The sequence below is a fragment of the Lates calcarifer genome, linkage group LG12, assembly GCF_001640805.2.
Source record: "Lates calcarifer isolate ASB-BC8 linkage group LG12, TLL_Latcal_v3, whole genome shotgun sequence".
In the NCBI taxonomy this organism is placed as follows: Eukaryota; Metazoa; Chordata; class Actinopteri; family Centropomidae; genus Lates; species Lates calcarifer.
In genome coordinates, this window is record NC_066844.1 from 27,117,008 (window position 1) to 27,140,657 (window position 23,650).

Below are 23,650 nucleotides of genomic sequence, written 5' to 3' on the forward strand. Positions count from 1 at the left end.
TGTATTTTTCATCAGGTGAAGGCCTCAGCTGACGCTGTAGTGTGTGTGTGTGCATGTGTGTGTGATATGATTTATTGGTCAACCGGTGTGTGTTGTTGCTGAATCTGCAACTGTGCTACAGTGCCAGCAACTGATCTTCATAACAACATGTTGTTCTGTGTTAGCGACAGGGACGGAGGAGAAGAATGAGAGGAAGAGGAAAGCAGAGAATGAGAGAGCTTTCCTTTACCTTTGATGCAGTGATTATTTATGGGTCTGTGTGTGTGTGTTTACAAGAGAGACAGACGGAGGAGGAGAGGGAGCACATAGACACTGTTGTCTGACCCTGCCCTTGGTTTAATGTATTCCCTCTGGAAATGCAGAAAGTGTTTTTTCTTTCTTTAATTATAACTTCAGTAGATGTGATAGCTTGTTCTGTTCAACAAAACCTGTTTACAGTTCAACTGTATCCTGAGAATAAGAAGCACACAGTGATGCTTTCCAAAACACTACAGAAGTTAGGGCTGTAGTTTCTTTTAGTTTATATTACTGATGTTATTAGTAGTCATAAGACCTTTATTTATTACATAGTAAAACTTCCATAGTGTAGGTTTTATCAGTGTAAATTCTAGATAAATAAAGGGGTAGTCAAGCTGGAGGAGTTGTGAGAGACAGATTAAAAGTCTGTAGTATGGGTTGAGCTGTGAAAACATTGGATCCTAACTGTCCTACAATAAACCTCATTAATGTTGTTCAGTAGACCCTCCATTATACCGCTGTTTTCACAGGCTGTGTAGGACTCTTCATGACCCCATTTAATATCAGATAGCATGTTTTTAACATCACAGAAATGCAATCTGAAAACATTCTGTGAACATTTAATATGATAATTTGCAGCACAGCTGGTTGCTTTGCCTACTTTGTCCTACAGATGGTTTTTACACAGATGGCTTTTATTTTTTAATACACAGAGCCAACTCAGAGTGTGTGCAGAAGACATAATAGACACTAAACACTGAATTTAGCCTAGGACGTGCAGAACACAATAATAATGGAGAAATATGTTATGACTGTGGAGAGTTAAGAAATGATGGAAGGTAGAGTAGAGAACCTTCTTTAGTCTCATTATTAAAGTGGTTTGAGTTGGTACCCAGGATGGATTAATTGGGAAAGGTGGGCAGGTGCAGCAGGGCCCCAGAACAGTAGGGTCCCTGAAGGCCCCACATTCACTGTGTTGGAATTCATCGTGGTAATTTGATTAATTAGACCTTTGATTGGAAACAGGGCAATATGCACCACTGATAGCACATTATCAACTGATATAATATACTGGGCTGTTCTTTATTTCCTGATTTGAAGATAAGCCTTAATTATTTTAGCTGTTACATATATGGTTTCATATTCTTAAATTAATAATTCATAAGTTTAGTTAAATTACCAAACAGTAAATGTTATAGTATTCCTCAAAAGGAACCTGGAATCAGGGTCCAGCAGCTCATTTTAGTCCTGCCAAGCTAGTCCAGCCGCAGTCAGGACAACTCATATATCCAGATATACACATTACATATTTTTTTTTTTTTTTTTTTTTTTTTTTTTTTTTTTTTTTTTTTTTTTTTTTTTTTTTTTTTTTAGTCCATTTGTTTTTTTTCTCTTAGTTTTCTTAGTCTTCTTTATTTTGTTTTTCTCTGTATCTTATAGATAAGAGTACTAACTCTATATATCTCAGATATTCTTGAATCATATAAATATTTGCTTGACTAGACACTGAAGAAAGGTGACTCTGTTAGACAAATTAAATTCCTGAATTTTGCAGCTACAGTTGAGTATTTAATGATATTGTTTTGAAATATCAAAATATTTTGTGATAAAACAGAAATATATGTTGATACATGTAAGATGACAGCCACACACTGTCTGTATTTGTTTAAACATTTTACACAACTACAAATCTGTCTGTGCAGTGCGCTGTAGCAGGTAGTGTCCCAAAATAAAGGCAGTATGGTAAAGGTCTGATAACGTTTGAGGATTTCCTTCTATAAAGGCCGAGCAGGATTTTCTTGAGCCCTGAGAAGAGATTTAATAGGCAGTTATGCCTTTACTCTGCATTATGGCCAAAGGCGCAGATAGAATTCACATGATGTTGAGTCTGCCGTAATCAATAACCTGTAAACCAAGGATGGATGGTGAGCTGTTATGGCCATAAAACAAGGAGCCACTTGTATTGACATGGCTATCCATACTACTCTGCTAACTCTCCGTCGACTGGAGAGAGATATTTTTCTACCTTTTCCACCTTTATTTGGTGTCATGCTGAGTAATATTAATGCTCAGAGAGATCAGAATCAGAGGATTTCTTGAAAGTGCTGTTTCCTTTTCAAACCTCCTCCTTCAGGAGTTTCATGGACAGCTTTTAGCACTGCACTGCAGAACACTTTTACAGTAACTTGGAAACAAAAAAGTCTGTTGGTGTATGAAGAAACTTAGTGGCACATTTATAGCTCTAATATAGCTGGTTGATGATGGAATAACACCTTTGCATGCTAGAGGACACCTAATTGTAGATTTAAAACATTAATTATACTTTTTTCTTGGCCCTTTATCCAATATTATATCTACATCTTTTAACCTTTACCAGGTTGTTTTAACTTTTTGATATATGAGTACTAAAAAAATCTATGTATTTTAACACATAGTTGACATATACCAACTTTGTTGAATTTGTTTGATGCAGAAGACTGCAGTGTTGCACAGTGTGTAGCAGAGATTGTTTTTTGGTCTGCCCCTCTTAAGCCTCTGCAGGCACAGTTACCAAGAAACCCCTTCTGTGCATGACAGCACACACACGTATCCTCAAGTATGTTTTGGCCTTGGGTAAGTAAGTGGATGACTCAGTGAGTGACTGAATTTTGTTGTTTTTATGAAAATAGAAAATAGAGGGTGATTAATGTTTCAGAAGTCAGATAAGTAATCAGTGTGAAGCAAACACCTGAATACCTACTTGATACCGCAGAACATCCACAAAGAGTAGTAATGTTGTTATTTTAACTTAAAGGAGAAGAAGCTAGTCCCACTTCTTACACACACACTTCTTTTGCCTACAGCTTAATTCATATAGTATCCCCTGATGCTACACTGCAAATGCTCTGCAAAATCATGCCAGATGAGACATTTGATGGAAGTGATATGTATTGATTTTTAATAAGAGACTTCTGCAGCTTTTAAGATATTGCTTTCACAATTAGAGCATCAGCATGAGCCATTAAGCTGAGTGTTGCTTTACACCTACTGTATTTTCATCATTTGGCATTTTGATGATAATGGAGTAAACTATCTCAGGCACCATTTCAGAGTCTTCTCTAAGTGCTGCTAACTGAAGTATAGCTTGTGGTGTATTGGTGGTGCTGGTATATTGTCTGTGCTCATTAAGCAGCCACCTGCTCTGTGTAATAGAGGACTGAATATATGTGACAAAACATGAAAAATAAGATTCTCTGTTACTGCAGTTTGTAAGTGAAAATTTGTGTGATAGCATGCAGACAGTGTGAAGGAGAAAGATGATTTCATCTCTTACAAAAGAAATGTCCTGTGTCCTCCAAGCCCACTTTTCTTCCTTAGTTTCCATCAGCTGTGACATTCAGGAGAAGGCTAAACTCTGAACACATTTTGACAAATTGTATTGGCTATTGTAAAGCACTCATAGTCATCAGGAAAGGTTTTGTGACCATCTTACATCCTATTCAGAATTGTCATTACAAATTAGAAATAAATCAACAACAAGAGAATAAAAGACAAGGGAGCTCAGAGAAGACGCTTTTTCTCTGTAGAAAGAAAACACAGGTGTAATTAATTAACATTAGTAATAGCTGCAGTCGTCCATACATGCTGGCTAAGTTTTGTATTAGAATGCAAATATTTGCTCATTAACTGAGGCTGATGGGATGTCAGTACTGTTCAACAAAATGAAATTTTGAATAGATGGTGGCTCAAGATGATAAATCAGGAGATAAGTTAGTGTTATTACAGTTCGTCCTCTGGGGACCATGAATGTGTTTACCACATTTCACAGAGATCCATCCAAAAGTTAAGGAAATAATTCAACAAAGAACTAAGTCAACCTTTGAGGAAAAGTCAGAGGATCACCAAGGTTTTAAAACATTACATATTGATCCATCAAATAGTTTTTCAGATATTTCAGTCTAAAGTGGTGGACTGACTAAGACACTGAACCTGCCATCCCTGAGCTATGGCTAAATATTAATTTGGAAAAAAAAGGAACTGTGCTCTTTACAGGTAGGAGATTTCCAGTGCCAAATGTAGTTTCAAACAAGAGCAGTGACCTCATGGCACTAAGTCAATTTTAACCAAGAAAAAATTATTTTGTAAATACTTCAGTAGTGATTTCTGTGGAGGATTTTGATACAGGAGACATATTTCACATTCAGAGTTTAGGCAACAAAGGTGAGTACCTGAACAAAACCATAACACACGTAATCATGTTTTACTTGCCCTATGAGAGGATGTGAGAGATGTTGCAATGGCAGATATTTGAAAACAAATGTTGTACTGATATTTTCTGTGTCAACATTTTGCAGCTTGCTAGTAATGTTAATTAAAAATGTTTCCTTTTTAAACCACAGTCTGGGTGACATTACATTTTCCTCCAGATCAGTTTACTGTTTCAAATTTGTTGCACATAAAACATAGAGTCTTAGAGTCAGGATTGTTGTATGTGTGTTTGCTTTTTCTCTGCTGGGTGGATATTTAACCAATAATGTCTCTGGTAATGATGTTATTGGCTCTAATTTTCTCGCTGGGGTCACTTCATAATGTCCACCTCAGGATTTGGGAAACAGTTAAAGCTCAAATGTGTTCAGTGAGCTGGTAAACATGGAACAATGTTAGAAAAATGTTATTTATTTTAAAATGGCGTACAAACATCTGAATATGTACTGTGTATTCTGTTGTGATATTTCATGATTCTCCTTGAAGCAGATACTGAACTCAGTGTCCTCGACCAATTTCCCAAATGCATTTCCGGGCTAAGATTATCCAGGACAGAGCTGTTATCTTAGCGTTGTTATGAGTTTGGAAAATGAAGGGTAATTGGCTCTCAGAAAAACTTCCTGCAATTTGAAAAAGGACTACAAAATTTTTACCATCTATAAAGACACTTGTTTACTGAATGTTAATTAAGAAAACAGCATAACCTTTCATGAGCTAGACTTGAGCATACAATGTCATTTAGCATTAGCAGTATTGATTTTTTACCTGGTACATTGCAGGGAAAAAATTTTAAAGCACGGCACACATGTATGATGTTTTAGTGAGAACCCAGTGATGTTCTGACATCAGTATAGACTCCTACAGAGCAGTCACACCTTTACAATCATATGATTGTTAATCTGTGTCAGCGTCTGCTTGTGTGGTGCAGCAGAGCAGACCGATCTGTGCAGGCTTTCCCACCAGTGGTCAGAGTGATTGAAGCTGGCATTTCAGCATCTGGTTAATGTGAACTGTGAGCCACCTAGCCAGCATCAAAATATGTATCACACCAGTGTCCCAGCAGGTGAACAGGTGAGACCCCTCAGTGGAGCCTCTGGGATTTCTGTGTTTAATCTCTCTTGCCCTTTGCTAAGCAATTTAGGAAGAGAACTGGGATGTGAATAAAGGGCCGTGCTGCTGTTGCTCCTATATCTGAGCTTTTTTTTTTGGAGTTTGCCTCCATGTTAGTGGTGGCTACAGGAGCAGTGAACTTTTTCATGACAAATGAATTTTAAGGTTCATGAGATTTTATTTCTGTCACTTGACTCACACGTCCCTGCACAGTTACACCAGTCTCATCTACAGTTGTAGCCATTTTAGTTGTTACCGTTGTGTCGCTGTTTTTCATGGTAGATAGCAGGCTATGCAGCCAGATGATGTTATTATTATTAACCCCAGCTGCAAAGCTCAGACTGGACGTCAATGAGTGTGTGATATCTTTATGTCAGATGTCTATATATAGTGTTTGGTTTTCAGGCACCTCCATATTATTACGAGCCAGAGCTTTTAGAAAAATTTCCCATTTGTAATTATGAGTGGAATGTAACTCTGATAAATGTAGGTATGGCTCCAGACTGCGACCACTTAGTCACATTTTTTGAGACAGTGTGACTAAAATATGCTTCACATCCTCAGGTTGTGTCCAGAGTTTCCTATACATTACTTTATTTAACTTTATTCAATATCAGTGTTGACTTAGACATATTGATTCTCTAGTTTTTCAGTTATGATCGCACAACTTCTCTGTCTTCTGTCTGTATATCAGCACATACTGAGTTGATAATGACTTTGCTGCTTTTATTTTCACTGGTCTAGAAACAGTAATTAGTTGGATTTAAAATATAAATCAGTTATAATCCTGATTTGAATTTATTCTTTTTTTAAATAATAAATTAAAAAAAAAAAAAAATCCAGTTCTTTAGTAATGAAAAAGAACCAGTAACAGTATGAGCTATACTGATCAGGTACAGATAAAATACTAACCATACCGTACCCATCCCTTCAGCTGGTTAGAGGCTTCACTCTGACTTGAGGAGGATGAGCAAATCACAGTTCAAGTCCCTTCACTATAAGTCTGTTTATCCAGTGATATTTTGTGATTATTATTTTTTATTAGGCACAGTCTGAACACTCACAAACGTGTGAAGGGTTATTTAATCCTCTCACATGAAGTGTAACTCAAATCATTCATGTAGATTTTGATAAAACTTTCCTTTATAATAACACATTGCTATTTCTGTAAATTATCTATTTATTACCAAAGCAATAATCAGTAATATAGTTTCGATGGAAAAAATGTGACTGTGTTTCAGTGATGCTCCTAAACTTTTGGGACGGTGTTATTAATGCTGTTAGTGAAAAAAGTTGGCCTGGACCCCTGATAAGACGTTAACACCAGACCTGTTTGAACTCTGAATGAATCAGAGATGTGCTTGTTTATTTCATCTGCTGTACTGTGCACCGTATATATCTTAGATCTAGTTGTTCTTCCATCACCTGCATGTACAGTTACCCAGCTATAAGCTCATAAACTGCCAGTCCTGTTTAAGGAAAGGAAGATGACATGATTTGCAGTTTATCCTTTGAGAGAAACAAAGTCTAGTAGTTTTTGTCCAAAGAGAAAAAGAGAGTTTCACTTCAGAGTTTGTCCATTTATCTCAGCACCTCAGTGTTTTTTTTAAAACACATTCCCAAGTGTTATTTTCTAACCGCCTACTTTTAAGAAGGACTTCTCTCTTTTCAAAACTCTTGGTATGCACAATCAGGTGGAGAAAAAAAAAGCATTTTTGACAGATGCTGCTTAATCAGAGGCTGAAAGGATTTGGAAAGATGTCGAACAGTGAGGGCTGGTGTTGTAGGAGTTCTCTGCACTTTCCTCCTTCTGGATGATCTGGGCTGAGTAATGACTTTGGACTTTGCACTGAGTTGTAACACTGAATAATGAGGTGAGAAATGGAGTCAGAGGGTGGAGGGCTTAGTGTTGACACTGTTGACGTTTCATGTCAGTGAGTTCACAAACACCAGAGAAATCACTTAGAGCCACATGACTCAATGTATCAGAGATCTGGTGGAGGATGGTTCAGGGCTGCAGTGTTATAAGCTTCTCTGTGTGAATGAATCTGTAATATAAAGAAAGCTGTTGTATTCAACTTTCAAACCCATTAACAGGTTTAATGAAAACTGGTTTGATACTTAAGTTAACACATAGGGCTATGACTAAAAATTCACACGAGCAGTTCATGTAGGGCTGGACGACAAATCACATTAATTTGAATAAGTTGAATTTGGGCTTATGTACCATGTATAACATTTCTACATCGTGAAAATGAAGTTGCTGCAATTTGCACAACAGGGTTGCTTTTAGTTGGATGTCATGCAGATAATAGCCGGCTACATTAGCTGCTGTGAATCACGACAGTCTCGTAAACTGAGACCTGCCGCAGTTTATGGCAGTGTTGTGACTCCAGCTGGATATAGCTGCCTCTGGCTATCTGGTAGTGAATTTAATGTCTGCGGCTGTGAGTGGGACAGACTGAAAAATGGTAAAAAGGTATCAAAGAGTGGAGATTCTGCTTCGTTCAGTCTGTCCCAACCAGCCGGGTACAGCAGTGAACGCTTGTTGTCTTCAGACATCAGGCAGATGTCCACACTAGTTACAAAACACAAACTGAACATGTGGAGGACAGCGCTTAAAGCAGGCTATGTATGGGATAATCTGTATTTTTTTAAACATGCATAATGACGACAGCTTGGCAAGTGGTTCAGTGGTTCTTGCCCAAATATAATACACATTAAGTCCATGTAAAATATGATTTTTCAAACACTAAATGTGTATGTAATTGGTTAAAATTTCAAATGGGCCCCAAGCTTGAAAAAAAAGTGAGGTTTTATGTTTTTTTGTCCACATTGTGCAACCCTGAATTCATGTATCAATTTGTTTAGATTAATCAATAATCACAAGCTCCCAGGGCTGTAATATATGATAATGTCTTCAGATATCTTTCCCCCAGATATTCAGTTTATTATCACGTTAGACAAAGAGACGCAGCAAATCCTCATGAAGGAGAAGTTGGAACCATGAAATGTTTCCTGTTTTTATACCCATGCCATATGGCATATACCCATGCCATATTTTGCTGTGGTAATTGACCATTAATGTGGCAAATATATGATGCCTACAAACATGACAAATGAATGGCCAAATAAAGTATTAAAAATGCCATACATTAACATTAACTCTGACCCCAGATTTCCCTGCTCGGCCTTTCACAATATTTCCTAAAAGATAGTCTGCTCCCCAAGAGATAATGTTATTATCACTGCATCCCTTAGTAAAATGTTGTTTATTCCGTTAATTACCATTCCTTTTTTATATCTGCACTGTAGCTGTGGGTACTATCTGGCACATGCAGCCAGGCAGAGCCTGTAAAAACCCTTCTGGAAGATTCATAAAAGTATAAACCACAGGCAACTCCTCCTGAGGGCCTCTTAATGGGTCTGTGTCTTTCAGGAAGTGTTAAAATGTAAATTATGGAGGATTTTATACTTCTCAATGACAGCCTGGGGAACAGTGAGAGGCAGACCCGGGGATCCTTATCTTGGCAACGGTGTTCCAATAATCTATTTCAGCAACTGCCAATGGCCAGGATATACCTGCAGTACTGTAACATAAAAGCCACAGGACTGCAATAAAGGAGACACACCTTTTCAAGTATAAGCTGCTGTATAAAGATAGACAACAATACTAATTCAGTCTCTGGAGAGTTTACAAAGCCTCTGTGAGAGAAGATACTCATTTTTTACATCTTTACAGTGGCAGCTCCATAATCTCACAAGTACATTTATAGGCTTTAACAATGCCATAACACTCAGTTAGATTGCCTGGCCTGTCAATGAGTCGAATGACCAACTTAGTTTAGAAAGTACTTCTCATTGAGCCGTTGTGATGTTGGTGAGTGAAAGTTAAAATCCCCCCAGAGATGCAGCACCAGTTATCAATGAAAACAAGGCAATGAGCCAGCTGCTCTCACTCTGTGGATGAGGGGAATAGTTTGAGGAAAATGTCTGATAAATCTGTCAGAGGGACTGAGACTATGTGAGAGCAGTGAGAAAAACTAACAATGTACAACTGTACGTACTATTTGTAAGAGAAATATTTTGTAGTTCACTTTACAAGATAGAGATTAGTGTGTGTTTATTTTATCTGACATATTTTACTTTGCTTTAAGAATTATAAATGAAGAGGAACTTTCCAACTTATATGCCTTTTTTCTTGATAAACCATTGCCACGGGCTTAGTTCTTGAAAATTTGACTGCATGAGTAGTACCAGCTTAAGAGCTGTGAGGTGTAAAGTATGGCATAGTAATAAGTCTTTTTCTCCTACGTCTGGTCACATTTGTGTCTGAGATGAATGTCAGTGTCAGCTCAAGGCCATGTATTTGAGTCTTTTAACACCTCCTTTGTGAATATGAAATGTAGTGAAGCAGAATTCACTGTCTGCTCGCCTACTCAACTCATTTCAAATAAAAAAAATTTAATGGTCTTACTAATGGCAATCATCAGGGTTTGGAAAAATGTTAAATTGCCTTTGAAGAACCTGCGTAAACCACCTGATGAAACATTAGGTATAAGCTATCAGACTGGTGAGCAATTTGTTACTCATTATGTAAAAATCATACTCCAGAAGTAGAAGCTACTAATATACAACAGTTTAATTATATAGCAACAGCACAGAGTTGAACATTCTTATTATTCCCACTCATAAACTTCCAGCCAATTCATATCTGTCTCCTGTGAGCAAAGGTTATACCTAAGAAACACATCCTCACTTTGATGAATCTTTGATTTTGTGTCATCTTCTGAGTGAACAACAGAAAAGTCCCTCATTAACCAGAGTGAGCCAGAGGTGGAAGGGGAGATAGAGGGATGGAGAGGAGATTACAGGGCTGTAGATAAAAACACACTTTTAACACAGAACAGCCAAACAGGAGAGGAAGAGAGGAAACCTCAAGGAGATGAAGAGATCTTTGAAGTGACACTCAGGACTTCTTTGAAGCTGTTCACTTGTCCAGAAGGAAAGATGTGTCTGTACTGTGCATTTGGGTTTGGCCTTACAATTTCACCTTTGATGACAAAGTATATAGCACTGCAGTGTGGATTCAGAGCAGTGTAGATTTACCGCACGTCTCCTTCCAGAGAGCTTCGAAAATCTTAAAAGAAAATGGTTTGATTTCAAAGTTATCACTAAAAAGCACATTGCTGCCAAGTGAAGGAACATGAAGTCCACAGGAGCAGGCCAGCAGTCATTTGCTGCTGTACTTTAGCAGGCAGATTAGCATGTTGGTGCCATCAGTGGGGAGGTGTTGGCCTCTGGCGTCACGGCAGATTGGGACAGTGAGATGAAGCTTGTGATATAAACCGTTCACTATCTGACATCAGTTATTGGAATCTGAATGCCCACACCTCGCTGTCCCTCACTTCTATGTCCAGACTGAAGCTTAACAACACTTCAGTCATCAGACTAACTGATCTGTCACTAAGCCCTGGTTTCCTGACTTATTACTGCTGTTCCTGGTCCTGAAGTCTGTGTAAAGCAGTAATATTTATGCTTTCTGAGTCAGTCACACCACAGTAAAATGTGCCGTGAACCACCCAGCTAAATGTGAATGGTTAAAAAAATCTGCAAATATTTCATGAAACAAATCAAATCATGAAAAATTAAGGAGCTCTCTGCACTGAGACGCTGGGGGAGCTGAAACCACGCCCACTCTAAGGTCCCTGTTAGCATCCTCTTAGCACACTGTTAGCATCCTGTTAGCACATTCTTAGTAAAGGAAAACAGTCTTTACACATGTTTTAAGGAACAATTTTCAAACATATAACACATTTGAACAGCGAGTCCTTATTTTCTAACAGAATTAGGCAAAAGCTGGCCTCTTACTTATACAGATCCTCTGTTTCACTATCACTGTGTTTTCACTACCTGCCTCATAAACCTGAAGAGTATTATCATATAAAATATGACTAAATACATACTAACTCTGTCAGTCATTAGTTACGTCTCATTTGCATTGTCTGCCGTTCCCACGTTGCACTTGAGTACTGAAGGGATTTACAGGAAACAGTTCTTGCCACATAAGAAGACTGTGCATATTGCATGTAATTTGTGTGATTACACATTTATCATGTAATATGATCCAGTATAGGCTGCTCAAAGCTGTCTAATACCCCCAGAGATCAATAGACGAGCCATTGTCAACAAAGCTCTTGAGACTTGTATTAAGAGGTTTTTAGTGTTACCACAAGTAACCACAGGTGTCGCCAAATCAAGCAGAACTGAAGTCTAAAGGATTTATTTCAAGATGTCTCCAGCTGACGTGTTTGTGCTTTCAGCTGCCTCAAAGAATGCTCGATAAAAACTCAATTACAGAATCAAAAGTTAATCAGTTAGTCAGGTCCTGAAACAACATCTGTAACAAATAATTGTTTGGTTAAGAGAGAAAATGTTTAAAATTCACTGAAGCCACAGATGAAAATGAAATACTGTTCATACATACTCCTGAGTCAGGTTTATTTATTTTAACACCTGAATTAACCCACGTGTTTCTGATTCTTTGTTCGTCTCACATTTCATGTCCATTCTCTGGAGGATAGTTCGTTTTCTGTAATAGCTCCTTTGTTTTCTGCTGCAAGGTCATGAGTGATCCTGTCTTTCTGCTGAATTACAGTAAGTGGGACATAACAGAGTAGGACACTGTAATCCTAGCCACAAAGCCCATTCCTATCTGCACTGAAACAGACAGGAAAGAAAGTAAGATGAAATAAAGATAACAATAAAAGAAATTTGTGTACAGTCACAAATTGTACATCAACAGTAGGTCGTCTTTAATTTTCAAGGAAAATTCACCCTCTGTGATGTTCGCTCAGAGGTTTTTCTGTGGGTGAAGCTCTGCCTGGAGGGCTTTTTGTGAAGAGAAAAGAAAAACAACAATGTGCCTTGTTTCTGTAACAAAAGCCTCTCATATCATCTTATGTGTCTCTGTCTTATTTAACCTGCCAAAGATACTGGATTATTTAAGAATATTCACTCAGTATGACATGACAGATTTCAAAATGTTGACTTTTTCAGTTGTCTTTTAACTTTTCTTTTTTTCTAAACTTTATCAGAGATTCGTACTGCATGTTCACAGGCTTAGACAACATGTTGGCTGTTATTAGGCCACATATTTACCACACAGCATCTTATCCAGTTTTAAGACCTGGATTATAGTGGCAGATTATATAACAGCCAGTACACTCGGGCTACTTGTCCCTAGATAACACACTCACTGACAAGGAAGACCATTTTTCATTTGTTGTTTGGTTTACCAGCTGTGAAGATATCAACAATTAGTTTCACTGGCAAATGACATTGATGAAGCTGGTACAACTCTTTAATTTATTTAGGAAGAAATTAATGAATGAAAAGAAAAAAACCAGAATGAGCTGATGGTGAGCGACCGACCCGTGACGTCCTGGTCAAAAATGTTACTGGACTGTCTTTCACATACCCAGGAACTACTGTGTGGACTAAGTGTTTTTTTTAAGTTGGTGAAGCAGAATACACACTACAAATAAAAGGTGATTTAACATACACAGACACCGTCTGCAGGTGGACAGGTGTTTTATTGTGTTTTATTACAGTGATACAGGGCTGCCACTTGTAGTGGTCACACTCCTGACACTGTGGAAAGACGTGTGTCCTCCAGGTGACGAGGCCGTCTCCCAACCTGAACTGCTCTCAGACCTTTGGGAGGGAGTTGGCTCTTTGTTGGGTCTTTTTCCTCTTTTCCTCCTTCCCTCTTCCCCTCCCTCCCTCTCTCCCTCTCCTCCTTCACAAACAAGCCACTTGTGGTGAAGTCAGTTCAGGCCCCAGCAGCTCACATCTGCCTTTTCAGTCATTACCCAATATGATGAGGAGATAGTTTCATATTTCACAGTGAAAGACATGATGTCCGTTAGAATAGTGGAAAAAAATGGGTTTCAGAAACTGATGAAAGTGGTTGACTCCGGCTTTAAAGTCCCAGCATGGAAACATTTTTCAAAGCAGTGCTGCCTCAGCTTTATGCAAAAGGCAAGGAGCAGCTTTACATACTCTGCCACCACTACTGACATGTTATCTAACCACACAGCAGAGCCTTATAGAAGCATAAATGTTAATTATTAAAGCTGAAATAAATGATTGTGATTTCTGTGGGACTCAGAGGAGTCTGAATGTACCACTTGAGATTCAAGTGAAAGGACCTTGTGGAGTTTTTAGTAAACAAACCAGGGTTTATATTCACCGTGACACCTGGTGTGTATCCTTGAGCTCCTATAAACATGCTGTGTGATATATGTATGAGTGTGTCTCATTAATGGTATATATTGGTATTTACTGCAATCAATCAATATGAAAAAAGAATTATGATCAGTCAGACCTTCCTTCACATTTTCATCATTATTTCATTAACAAACAGCTGAGGTCTTGAACCTGATGGCTTTCCTCAGACAGCACTCCAGGGCTGTATTTCTGGATCAGGGCTGTTTGTAGTTACCAGTTTATAGCTGTCTTTATCACACAGTGTTGGCCTGCTGCTCCTATTACTTTTTTCATCTTTCATTTGTTGCATGTGATCTTTCTCAGGCCTTGTTGTAGGAAGAGGTGCCTTCTGCTGCCTGCAGTGTTTACAGTGTGCTAACGGCACATGACGATGACACATAACAAAAACATATGCATGTTACTCCACCATAACTGTCCTGGAAATGCTTTTGCTCATGAACAATGTGGTAATATCTATTGTTCAGTAGCTACACTGCAGTATGGTGCTCTACGTGCCGTAGTAGCTCTCATTATGTGCTTTGTGTGATGCGTTCAACCTTAAACACAACTGTGATTGTTATGGTGCATCCATAAGTAGTTTGTGTTTGAATGGAAAAAAAGAAAGACTGCTCACTGCTTTGTCAACATTTAAATATCTCATAAACATCTGCTTATCTGTTTGCACAATTTCAAGGACATACCCCCTGAGGTTAACTACCTTTTCTTTTCGAGCAGGTCTGTAAAACACAAAGAGACGTAAATAAACATTGATAAACAATTAAATAGAAAAAATAGTAAAAACATTACAAACTTAGTGATAGTATACTTCTGAATTAATGCCCCTGATAACAACAATGAGCATAACAGTAAAAGTAAATAGTGAATTAATGGTTAGCATTGCATTTAAGTATTCAGATCCTTTGGGAGAGTAACCTCACCCTAACAAGGGCTATAAAAGCAGAAAAAGACAGACAAACAAGGTTGCCAGTTTGGGCAGCCATTAGAGACAGACTCACATTTTGGTCCTTAGAGGGAGTAAATAGGATCTACTGACAATGTTTACCCACAGGCCATCCAGATCTAATCAAGAGGTGAAAAACGCAGAGCTAAATGAAAATGCCACAAATCTTGTGCTGCACCACTGCTTTGCCACTGCTGTTTTAAATAGATCAATTGCTTCAACTCGCATTGTCAGGCCCTTAATGTCCTCCCCCCAGGCTTGTGGTTTAGCTCTTTAGTCCCATAAAAATAGACTTGATGGATGGCATTGCAGCACTCTGACAGAGGCAAGGGAATCCCCAAACTGCTCCCCCTCTCCACACTCAACCCCACTCTCCATCACCACCACCACCGATCCATCCACCCTCCTGGAGCCAGTTGGCAGGCTGTTGTTCAGCATTTCACCAGCCTCAGTTTGCTTGTATTTTTTTTTTTTTTTTTGGTTTGATTGCATCACAAGTTCATTGTATTCAGAGGTTCTTTCAGGGGTCATTCAGACTGAGGGACAAAGTGTATGTGTTGTAGATGAGCAGATTATAGCCAAGAGGCACGGGGCAGAGAAACTGAGACAGAGAGGCAGCTAAAGAGAGAAAAACAGATAGAGATCTAGTATCATGTTAGTCATCCAAGCTGAGAGGTGCAAGCAGGGGAAAGAAAGGTTGAGAATTAAGCAACAATGTGAAGATGAATGTGTGCTTATGCATGCCATATTTTACTCAATTGTTGCCTCATTTTTAAATAATAGATTCCTCCTTCAATCACCATCAATGGGTTGAGAGATATTGATTGGCCAGCTGGTCTTCTTAAGCCAAAGGCTAATATCCGCTGTTTACTACATATAAATCTTCTGCTGGTACACTAAATAATGCAGTGCCAAGCACGGGGAAGTGAGAGTGAGAGAGGAGGCACATGAGGCTCCATAAGGCTCATACAAATAGAAAATGCTCTAGATCTGCCAGTGATCATACTAAACTGAGACATTTGTCTCTGTTGGTTCTGTCCTGTTGTGCCTGCTTTGGGACGATTAAACTCCAGCCGACATCGGGCTGTCCAGGAGCAGATGAAACCTTTTTAAGCCACACTATGAAAAATGACTAGGTGCAGAAGTGTTTGCTCGTAGTTTTGGTTCGACATTACTCAGTGTAGGACGCATTATTCTACTCCCACCAGTCAGTATGAAGTATTGAAACAATTGCACCTCGGGAAAAACTCTACAGGCTCTGACTTTTAAAGGAAATTGCAAATACACCATTAATGATATAACACAGGCTTTCTCTCTCTTTTATAACAGAGAAGATGTGAAAGTGCAAGGTGCCAAGATCTTGAGAGTTTCATGAATGCAGCGTTTTTTTTCTCTCAATCAAGGTCTAACACATTTTGAATATTCTCACTGAATAGAAAAGCCCCAGTTGTTTTTTTTTAAACTGACTAAAATTACAAAAGTAGTTTGAGAACATGTATTTGTGGCCTTCTGTGCAGATGAAGCAGATTTTAAAGTGACAAAAATGTAGTCCTTATGTTCTCACATTCACAGAAAGCCAGTATAGAGCTAGAGTGAGCTCCTTTTTTTATTTTCATCCTGTTAGCATAATTTAAATTCCACAGTCCAATATGTAAAGTAACTGAAGCCCTTAGTGCAAAAACTCTGGAAGGCCTTTCATAAGCAGTTGTGCCATTTCTCTCGCACGGAACATAAATCAGCTGCCAGCATTGTGTGTGATGTGTGAGGGGTGAAGGGGAGCAAAATATCCTGCTGAGACCTGATGATTACTTCACAAGATATGTAAGCAGCAGCCTTAGGCACAGGCCCACCTGGTTATAGCTTCAGTGTGTACCCTGAATCCCTATGACTGTGAAAATAACACAGATCTCCTCAGTACAGTCAGACCATAGCCACACTCCAGTTGCTGATTATGATTCTATTGTGGTTTTATTAGCATCTCATGATTTTGGGCTTCGCTCTTTAGTGCACATCAGTTTCTAGACTAAATGTTTCTAATTCGCCCTCAGTCTTTGTGCATCTAACCCAATGTCTCCCTGGCTGTTTCAGGGTGGGTTAATGTATCCTCTGCTCTGTTCCCCGGTATGTCCAAACTCTCAAAACAAGGCCTATGTGTCATTTACTTTTCAAGGTGTATTAAATGCATCAGACCGTGGGGTGTATTGATTATTTAAAAGCACCACTGGATGAAATAGATGTGCCAGCAGTGGGAAGGAGCAGAGGGTGAGCTGCATAAAACAACCAATTATATCATTCTTCACCCTCGCCTGCTGCTCTGGACTGTGGACTGAAATTATGGCTATTTAAAACGTTATACAAAAAACAACAAGGGCCTGGGTGGAATATGAATGTGTATTCGGGCACGTGTTGTTCAAAAGTAATCCTTCTCTTTTAGTTATTGTTGCAATTTTTGCTGTTTCTCAAACTGAATAGAAGGTCACTGAATAGAAGGAATGCAGGGGTATTTTTTTCTTTCCCTAAGGCATTTTTATGTGAGAGAGACCTTTTCCATTTTCTGTATAAGGTTTCTCCCACACACCTGTTACTGAGAACGTTCAGGTGCAGAAAAGCCTGTTTGATGGTGATGCCATAACCTGGGTGAAAAAGTGAAGCATGAAAAACTTTGAAATACTAAAAAACAAGTAAGCAAAAAATATAAAACTCATGTCTCTGCCGGTACGGTGTGACACCCCGAAACAGCCATCAAGCAGAAATCAAACAGAAATACAAAATGAATATTGAGGCTACCTGTTCAAAGCACTGCCAGTGGTCACAGTGGCACAGTGTCAAAAGAAAGTCTTGACACAGGACGTTCAGCTGAGGCATTAGCCATTTTTTCACCCTTGAACTCCTGGCTATGTGAGCTCTCAGGAGTCGCTGCCAGCGGGCACTGGTGCAGCAGCGGCTGTGTTCTGCTTCCTGGACTGGAGTGAACAGGAGGAACGGTGGGGATGTTGAGGCTGCTGGACTATCAGGCGGCACACAGCTCTGCCTTTTGACGGCCTGGAGTGTGACTACTGGCATCACTACACAGGCTGAGTACCATCAGCAGACTTACAGGCACACACACTACATGGCACGGTGCACGGTCACAGTGTAAAATCACTTTGTAGTCGACGTGCATCACACCCTAGAGGCATGTGTATGGAGTGTGTGTGTGTGTGTGTAGTGTGCTGTGTGCCCCTGGGCTCGTGGGTGCTGAAGGGGAAGGTTAAGCTGGAGCCAGATGTTGCAAGACACCGCTCCAATAGAGTCCCCAGTGTGAGGATTATGAAAAGGGCTTTCGTGACTGTTGTGCTGCCGCATTTAGTCTTGTCCAAGGTTTTGAACTTTTATTTGGGCAAACAAAGAAACAAAAACTACCAGTATTCATCTGCCTGTGAAGAAAGGTGCGTGATTCAGCGTTGGGATGGTTTTCTTCTTCAGTTTATGCAAATCTAAAACATCACACATTACATATGCACAATGACTGTAGCTGACAGCACTGACACAGAAATCTAAAAAAAGAAAACAAACAAAATACAACAGAAAAGAAAGCATGTTTAGAAAACTTATACTGAAATACTGTCAATGATCTCACAGCATTGATCCAAAATGAAAACATGGATCAGACATATTGTAATGTCCTTCACCAAGCAGCGCACAAAGATGTCAGCTGGTTTCATCACAACTTTTATTAAGCGTGATAACACAGGCTGCTGTGGGCTGCAGCCAATGCTGACAGAAATAACAACATCCCAGAACTACCTACATCGACTCACCTTCAGCCTTTTTCTCTGAGGAGAGACTGTACCAGCCAATCACAGGCAGCTGACATGACAGACAGACTTCACCAACACGTTCATTAACTCTGGAATAACACTTCTTCAACTGAACAGTCTGAACTCAGTTTCTTCAGTAACCCAACACTAACATAAAGTATAACATCACAGTCTGTCACAATGTAATCATTTATAAGATGCGCCTTTATTTTGAAATTCCCCTGGCACTGCACACACCTCCAAACAAACTGGGAATAAAAATGTCAGATGATATTTTAGTTGTTTTTGTGATTGGATATGAATGGAAGTGATTATGTTAAATCAGCAGATGATCTTCTTATATCGATCACTGGCTCCTGAATCGAATGGAAGCAAAGTTGTATTGTAGCAGACTTTGTGATAACGGCAAACATCGAATCATTGTCCATTGAATCGATATAATATTGTATCGTGATGAAGCTTGTGATTTACACCCCTCATGATAAGGGCTCCTCACAGACTAATTACCCACTGTAGACCGAGCTGCTTTACATCTTGGTCCTCTTTGGTGTAATTTTCCCTCTGTAGACACAGTGTGATAAGAAGAACTCGGCCAGCGGGATCCTCTGACCTCTGCACCTTTCCTGTGGATATGAGGGTGAGCACCCTCAGCTCCTCCAGCCCTCATGGGCTCTGATAAGGGCTGGTGTGACATCAGGGAGGAAAGCTATTGGGGGGGGTGGGGGGTGGGGGGCTGCCTGCCGTTGCACCACCTTGTTGCAAAGATAACGAGACCCCCTTGTGATTACGAAGTGTCAGATCAGAGGATTTCATGAAGCTGTGCTGGATTACAGACTCTCTTCCCTGTAGCGCTCTTGGGATAGTTCTCCATAGTGTCGCCTGGGAAGAGGAGGATTATACATACTGGGAAATCATATGGAATTACAGGGCTGTACTCTGTAGTTTTGGCATAAGGCTAAGCGAAGCTGGCTGGGTTACTGAGAGAGGATGAAAGAAGGTAGTGAAAAAATAACTGTCCGTGCTGCAAAAGAAAGTGGGAGAAAAGAGGAGTGATTAAGTTTTTTTTAAGAACAGTGTGGTTTCTTTTCTCATGCATGCCATCCTCAGCTTTTACAGCTTCCAGTTACAGTATACAGTAACCTGTGGGCCCAGGGCTTAAGGGGATAATGGAGAGGAAGTTTTCAGCTGCATGATGTGGACGTGACTGTTTTCTGTGTCTGTCATGAAACATGGAATGACACTCAGAAAATTAAGGAATGATAGGAGAGTTTCAGCACTGAGTTTCGGCACATATTTGAATATCCCTTCTTTTTCTTGACAGCTTCACTTTTTTGACAGAAAAACAACCAAACTGGAATAACTAAATTCAGAATAGTGCTTTATTATGTAGAAACATATAAATGGTAAAAAAAAAAGATTCCAAATGAGACACACAAAAAAACACAACACTAACTGTGACAAAATAATTCTGGACCAGAAAAAAGAAAGCTTCATTTAAAAACATTAAAATAATCATTCATCTAAAGAGCTTTGATTTTAAAGTGATTATGATTTTAAAGTTGCAATCATTTCTTCTTTTGAAATATTAAATGAAATGAAGCTCAGGTATAATTTTTTTTCCCGAAATAGATATTGCATTTTGAAATGGAAGCTGGTATGTATTTGATTAAGGACAGAACTCTGTTTAATATTCTGCTTGTTGTTGGGACTGTCAGAGCTCCTCAGTCAGTCAGTTCTATCGTAAAAATCCACGTCCAGCTTAATCAAGATTCACCTTCTGTCTGCAATAATACTGACGTGTGCACAGTGGTAATATGCAGATCGCATGCATACTCTGTGGACTCAAACAGGATAGAGCAGTTTTTTTCTTGGATAATAGATGGAGACAGGACTAAAGATAGAGGTTTGGTTCGTGCTGCTGGTGTGGTGTCTTAGCTGTCGATGCTGCTCACACAGTGTGACTGTGAATGCCAAGTGGATCTGAGAGCAGGACCTTTGATCTTGCAAAGCATGCCTTTAAAAGGGAGTGTCAGACCTCGTGGAGTGTACATGGCAGACCTGACACAGGTGACGTTAGTATTTTCTTTCATGTCAAACATTTCTCCAAATACTAATTAATCACAGTGTATGGTGAACTGATAGATGAATGGTTTAGGTGAATTTAAAAGTCTTTGAGTCTCAAGCAATTCAGTGCAACAACACCACAAACGTCAAACCTCACTGTAGAGTTGAATCAACACCTCTTTGATAAACTCTCAACAAAAACTAAAAAAACATTAGAAACTTCAGTGGTTGGATTTTGTAGATCTGTTGCAGTCGATTGCATTAGACTGTATATGGAACCTCACCCCACAGACAGTATGTGAAATAAAACACACATTACAATTGTATTAACTATGAAATATATAATCTGCTTGTATGCAGCAAGAATTAAATATTCATTGCAGCTTTCCACAGACAAAAAAAGGGGAGAAAATTTTCTGAATTAGAGTCTGTGATGTTATGTTGATGTGCCGCTGCAGAAATAAGAATTTGTAACTTCAGGTCATCTTTTTATTCTCTTTCTACAATATTTTTATGATTAAAATTCTTCAAGTGAACTTACCGTTTTACTGGGGAAGAAAAAAGAGATCTGAAATTGCATGGGCTTGAGTGGAATTTTACAACACAATTCTACCAAATCTGTCTCCATCTGATGACACAGACACATGCACTCATATTGGAATGAAATGCAAATTGGATAAACTCAGAAGAATTCATTCTGAGTAAGTCTGTCATATTGTCTACAATATCAGTAATGTCTGCGCTGAAATGTGCATATAAGCCTTATTCTTATCTCCTTAAATAAGGGATGAACCTCAGGGCTGCTGTTTGACCCAGAAAGTCGACGTTCTGCTGTTATTTTTCAGAAATTATTTATTGTTCTGACCCACACTTTGAGTGTTAACAGGTTTTATCCCACACTGGTAAAACACACACACACATACACACACTCACAAAACACAAGAGACACAAACTGAAGGAGAGACAATGAATATCAATCAGAAATAAGGTGATCATCAAAACTGAGGTCTCTTTTTTCTCTCCATCTGCAGTTTCCATCAAACCCTCAATCTACCAGCAAACCGTGATCCTCTGACAGCAGCAATCACAACCTATTGAAAATGTCCCTCTCATCAGAAGATGGCAGCATGCAGAAATCTATAAAAGGTTTTAATGTTGTGGGCCTGCTATGATTGCCCGGGCTTTTATCTGTTATTCACCAGATCACAGTGTCCCACTCTCTCCTGCTTGTCTCTGTCAGGCTAAAGACAGGCAGAGAGCATTAGCTGTAATGGCAGCTCCATTGTTGCAGGTAGATAGGTCATATCTTACCAATACTAATTGTGTCTGCTTGACAGAGATAGTTTCTTCCTGCCTCATAATTTGCCTTTTGCCTGCTTTTTTCAGAGGAAACAAGACAAAAAAGAGAAAGGACATGAATATACAAAGATTTTCTTCCATGAGTTGGTATATTGATAATCTATGTCAAAATTATCCTTCCATATTTTGTATATAAGCGAGTGTATGTTGCTCCTTGATTCAACCTTGTGTTAGACTAGAAATTCAAAACTACTAAGATGTTCTGTAATGAAATCGGAGGTCATTTTACTCCTCTAAGGTTAGGCAGTGGACTGAGGGATTTTTTTGTCATTAGTAATAACGATAACCATAGTCAATAAAGCAAGATAAAGTGGTGGGTATTTTAATGGGTAAAAGTTGGTGTTCCAGAAATTCATTTCAGCTCATTTACAGCAGCTATTTTGTCATGTTCTCAGTGGCAATGATCAAAGGCACCACTCAGTCTGTTCCATAGACATTAAAGGAAAGAAATGATTTACCTCCACAAATGAAATACCTCCTGGAGAGCCATGCCCATGCATTTCAATGACTCGCTCCAGAATCCAAGAATGGCATGTCGAGAAATATTGAGGGCAGGGGGTTGTGTTAATAGTTTGCCAATCAGACTGGTCCACCATTCTGACGAGTGCATTCAATTAGATTTTCACATCAAATGAAATTCAGCAACACATTAATTGGTTTGGTCATGCTTTGATTTCACACAGTGAGATTGTGACTTCTGCCAAACATGATGTACTGTAAAATGTTCAGTTCTGCATGTTCCTGCAAACATCAATGAGGAAAACACTGCAGCCAGATTTCATACGCTGAGGAAGTAAAACTACCAATCCTGATAGCATTAAAGCAGCACTCATTTTGACAAGTGTACAGAGGGTTATCGCTTCACATTTGGCATCAGTTGGAGAGCTGCACCCCTTCAGGGCTCAGAGGAAGTGTGCTGTGTTGACGGACACTGACCTCCTCTTTCCAGAACATCACTTGTCTATCAGACTTGCCTCTGGCCCGGTGGTTAAAGAGACGATCCTGTCACAGATTTGACCCCACTGATAAATGCTGCCCGTTAACAACAACATATTCTGTCAAAGTGTCCTTGAGCAGGACACTTAACTCTCATCTGCTCACTCAACAGAGTGTTTTAGCTTCGTGTCAGCTAAAACTCCCAATATGTACAGGAAATGGAGATGAGATGTTCTTCAAAGCTGACCCCTGACCCCTGACCTCTCTGTTCTGATGCCGTACTGTACATGTTTATCTGTGGCAAACACAGTGTCCCTGCTCAGGAGAAGATGCTGAAGCATTCCTGGAGCTTTGTCTCAACTCACCAGTGCTGTCATCCTTCATTATACCATCATAATGTCAGCAGACACACATGAACAGATGCACTGTTTATTTTCATACACACGGACCCTTCATCACTTATATTTAGAAGCTGATTGTGAAATAGATTTAGTATGAGTAGTAATTCACAGTGAGATATATATATGTATACACACACACACACACACACACACACACACATATATATATGTAACATCAACACTTCTGTAAAATGCAGTGAATATCCTTCGCAATTTAACCAAAGAATAATATCTGTACTTTACTAAAACTATCTTTCACTAACTTA

At 39.2% G+C, this 23,650-nt stretch overlaps 1 long non-coding RNA gene across 2 annotated transcripts in view; it reads left to right on the plus strand.

The window, feature by feature from the left end:
* The window catches only part of LOC127143093 (uncharacterized), a 65,768-nt gene that overhangs the window by 20,066 nt on the left and 22,052 nt on the right, over positions 1 to 23,650 (plus strand). Inside the window, exon 4 of one of the 2 annotated variants that reach the window (XR_007814278.1) lies at positions 21,720 to 22,234. The exons of the other annotated variant lie outside the window; for it this stretch is intronic. This is a non-coding gene — a long non-coding RNA (uncharacterized LOC127143093). Of the gene's footprint in view, positions 1 to 21,719; positions 22,235 to 23,650 lie in introns of those variants that run through there. 2 annotated transcript variants of the gene reach the window in all.